The sequence below is a fragment of the Argentina silus genome (assembly GCF_951799395.1).
Source record: "Argentina silus genome assembly, chromosome: 14".
NCBI lineage: Eukaryota > Metazoa > Chordata > Actinopteri > Argentiniformes > Argentinidae > Argentina > Argentina silus.
The window spans coordinates 5460604-5463103 of record NC_139668.1 but is presented as its reverse complement, the minus strand read 5'-3'; the positions used below and the strand labels follow the sequence as shown (position 1 = coordinate 5463103).

Genomic DNA, 2500 nt, shown 5'->3' with positions numbered 1-2500 from the left:
TTCACCATCTTAAGGACGATAAAGTATCTGACCCTTTATCAGTGGTAGGGGGCAACTTGTCACACTCAATTCAGTCACTCCAGTCCCACTTCAGTGTATCTCCATCTGGTGGAGAAAAGAGGAACTGCAGCTTCCCCTTGACCCCACCCTCATGTAAAGGGAGAACTCGAATCAGTTTCTCCGTTTCCCAAATGAGGGGTTAGGACTACACACTGGTAAACTGCAGCCAATTGTGACTGGGACACTCCTTGAGAATAAGTAAAGCTTAAATTGATTGTGTTTGTTCATCTGGAGGATAACAAGAAAAGCCAGTTGGTGTTACAGAGAACGGGTTACAGAGAAGTTTGGGAACCAACCACTGTTCTTGAGATTAGCAGTCTAATCCTAATCTCTAAACCTGACACTGTGGTACCATTCTGGCTGGCTGGCACATCTTGGCACAAACACACATTCCTATCAACGACTGTTCATTGGAAATGTATTCTATTCTATTTTTTATTATAATCCGCTTTTCTACTATTTTCTGTTCTATTCATAATACCGCAAACTGCAGAGATGGACTCAATGGAGGGCCACGCTTTTATTGAACGCTGACATTAATAGTCACCTACTCCTTTTGCTTTTCCTCATCCACCAACATTATAAATGTGCTCCTGCTGTATTGAAGGGCTACTGATGTCATGTATTTCACTGTATATTTGAATGTCTTGAAGTTGGGTATCATAAAATGTAAGATTGTATCTGAGTTGTGCATTTTAAGCCTACTCGTCCATCTCTGTGTGATGGATTCCTCCTGAATGTGGCAAACTCGATGTCCTGACTTGAATGTAGTGACATTTTTTGATATCAAGGCAAATATGTGTTTGTGCAATAAAACCAGTTTTGACCAAAGAGTAGTCTTGTATGATGCTTTTTGATGCGGAAAGCTAGTTTTTCTGGTGAATGGGGTCTGCTGTCAAATTCAAGGACACTCGATTTGATTCCGATGGTAATTACATATTTCAAATAAGCGACTATAACCAATGTGCTTCAGTTAATCAACCCTAGGACTGCTTATTCGCCTTAATAAGCGCGTATTCACACACATAATGCCTGTCATTCCTGGGACTCGTTCCAACCCGCTCGAGCGCAGCCTGGAATGTGCGCTTCTAGAACCTCCACCCTCAACTACGCCAATTACGCACAGATGTTTACGACTCGACTGGGTGGAGTTACGCATTTTACGTCCACGTTTCCATAACCTCCCCTCTGAGCGAGACGGACAGGGAGGCGAACCAGTAGGCTGGTGGGATTCAGAACCTTCACCCAATCAGAAGTTCACAAATCTGGGACTTGTTTGTCTTTGGTCCAGCCCCATTCGCTTCCACTGAACGTTCCTAGGTGTTGCTGAACTGAAGTCTCTGAAGTGTAAAAACAAGACACCAACTGGACTGATTTGACGTATCCGACAATTGACAGGTTTGACGGTAAGCCGATTTGTACTTTGTCTGCGTGCTTTCGTGAAAAGTGAAAATCGGATCTGTTTTATCTGCCGATTTTTCGGACATAATGAGGGGCGCTTTCAACCCACTTCCTGTTCGCTGTACTGACAAGACAAGGCCGAGAGCCGAAGTTTCATGTTGGCTATTTACGCCCCAGTGAGGGCTATATCTGTCAAGATCGAGGCTGTGAAATGTTGTCTACTAAACAGTTTCACTTTATCATACGAGCTTTTATCGTGAGAAATGGGCCTAAATGATGGGTCAAACAGCACAGGGTTGGAACCAGCTTGTCAGTCAGGGTGTAGTAGAAGTTATGACTCACCCACTGTGCTGGAGAAGCAGGGTGGCTGCAGTCTAACCGCCGAAAGCTCCATTCTTACAGTGTAACCGGTTGGAAAATAGTAGTTTACGTCTGTCACTTGACCGATTATGTGGCAACTTTGTACCAGCGTCAGTGATGCATTGTGTTGCTTACATCACAGCCAACACAAAGGAGAGGGAGGGAGGGAGAGAGAGACCCTGTAAATACACAGTGCAGGACGGACATACTTTATCACTCGTCCTTTGCCTGGTAGTGTATATATAACTGAACGAAAGTGTCACTGAAGTGGGGAAACTGCCATTGGACTGGAATAGGGTATCATTTCAGTTCAGTACAACGCTTGCTGAGCTCTGCCGATATTTCAACGGGGAGTTGTCATTCATCACTGCGCCCTCCTCTGGCGACGGAGCGCCTTGACACGTCCCGCTGCTGTTGGCTTTGGAGGTTTGAGTTGGCCCAGTTCCATTCCGCTTCCTATCCACTTCCTGAATCCCCCCCCCCCCCCCCCCTCCCCTCGGTGTTCACACATCTTATGAGACCAGGCAGGTGTTAGTAACACGGTTATGAAGCCTGTCATTAGGACAGTGGGTGCTCTGGTTTTGGGAGGAGAGGGGGAGGAAATTGGGTTAGGCGTTATAAAACAAGATTGTCTGAGCTGTGGTTCTCAGTTCTGCTTTCTCTGTGCATGTGTTTGGAG

The 2500-nt window shown here is 45.6% G+C and overlaps 3 protein-coding genes across 3 annotated transcripts in view; 2 read left to right on the top strand and 1 right to left on the bottom strand.

Moving 5' to 3' along the window:
* The window catches only part of LOC310815297 (putative methyltransferase-like protein 24), a gene marked incomplete at its 5' end in the record, with an annotated part of 4232 nt that extends 3341 nt beyond the window's left edge, over positions 1 to 891 (top strand). Inside the window, one exon of the mRNA XM_083685031.1 lies at positions 1 to 891. This exon is cut by the window's left edge and continues 489 nt beyond it.
* The window catches only part of zcchc17 (zinc finger, CCHC domain containing 17), a 173666-nt gene that overhangs the window by 137849 nt on the left and 33317 nt on the right, over positions 1 to 2500 (bottom strand). The gene's annotated exons all lie outside the window — the stretch shown is intronic.
* Positions 1347 to 2500, top strand: part of wasf2 (WASP family member 2) — a 7812-nt gene continuing 6658 nt past the window's right edge. The window contains exon 1 of the mRNA XM_083684356.1: positions 1347 to 1466. The gene's annotated coding sequence lies outside the window, so the exon portion shown is untranslated. The remainder of the gene's footprint in view (positions 1467 to 2500) is intronic.